Genomic DNA, 1,588 nt, shown 5'->3' with positions numbered 1-1,588 from the left:
TAATTCTTTTGGAAAGAGCCATAGATAAATTGATTTTAAAAACCTCCCACATAAGAATTTCAATTATCTCTGTGACAAAAAGGTGGATTTTGAACTGACAAAAATATGTACGAAGTATTTCAAGTTAGGAAAATACAGTTTATTGCTGAGTTTTTAGGTATAATCTATATCAAATAAATTTGATAGTATAGAATGGAAGGTGGAAAAAACATTTTCATTACAAAGAAACAGGACAGATGGTGCTTTTTAGTTACCATTGTTGGGGTATATATGAACATCACAGTTCTTTAGTAATTGCTCCTCATGACAATCGACATTGTAAAAGCATGAAAGGGAAATTAGTTTCATCCAGCTGGCATGGGCATGAGGTCTTCATGGTCATTTACTGATCAAAGACCACTCTTCAAATTATATTATTGTTCCCATTTATCTTCAATTGCAGCAATGCAGCAAATTTGATGAGATACAGTAAAAAAAATGATGGAAAAATTTTGGAAGGAAGTGAATCACCAGAAGCACTTCAGAAAGCGATTCATCTCTACCAGATATTCAAAGCCTATTTCTAAGCATAGCATGTAATGAAGATTTTAAGGCAATCATTTCCTAATGTTATTAACAAAAGTGGTTCAAATTCTGTGCTAGTGGAAACAGAAGAATTTTGAAAGTTATTAATTCATCCGTTTCAAAATCTTTATAAGTATCTGCATACTGATTGCTACAATCTTTCTCAAATTATCTAAATGATTGAAAAAAACTTGCTGCATTCTTCTGTATTTTTTGTTGTTGTTGTTGTTGTTTTTAATGTGACAACCTGGGGATCCATGAGAGTGAAAGAAAAATACAGCAACACACTGTTACCACGCACACGAAAAATTAAAAAATACTAGAAAATTAATGGTGAAATATTACAACATTCCATATTTATATGGTTACAGATGCAAAAATTATTATAATAATTTCTGGATGCTTGGGAGCCCCAAAATTACTTGCAGACTGACTTGTACAGATGGCATTTGGAAGTCACCTGTGAAGTCAGTGGCATTCAGTATAATTATGTCTAACTTGCATATGATTTTTGTCCAGGGGCATGCACTTCTGTTCAAATTTTCTCAAAATGATGGGAAACTCATCAAAAGACAAAGAAGATGTTCTGTGACAGAACACAGTGACTTACTACTGTCATGCACTATTCTATGGAATGCTGTAGAGCAGAGAGGGAGAACCTATAACTTACAGGCACAGAGTCTCACTAGAGTTGTTTGTGCACGATGATAGTTTTCAGAAGAATTCTATGTGGAAGAGAGTATTAAACCAAGAACAGTTCTCTTTCGCTGTGTTACTGCTCATAGAAGCGTTCCACATTTATTTATTTTTTCTACAAAATTGGCAAATTTAATACTTCAGGCAACTCAGAGGTTAGTGTTAGGAAGACAGTGAAAATAAAAGAAAATGATTTCTTTTTACTTCAGTCAATGAAATGCTCATAGAGAGAGAGTTAAATCAATGCCTTGTATATATTTATAGCTGCCTGTTATTATTTTTAACTTTGCTGTTTGAGTTTCCTACTTTTGAGAATGTACTTTTTTCC

Source organism: Meleagris gallopavo, chromosome Z (genome assembly GCF_000146605.3).
Source record: "Meleagris gallopavo isolate NT-WF06-2002-E0010 breed Aviagen turkey brand Nicholas breeding stock chromosome Z, Turkey_5.1, whole genome shotgun sequence".
Classification (NCBI taxonomy): Eukaryota; Metazoa; Chordata; class Aves; order Galliformes; family Phasianidae; genus Meleagris; species Meleagris gallopavo.
Note: the sequence above shows the minus strand (reverse complement) of the source record.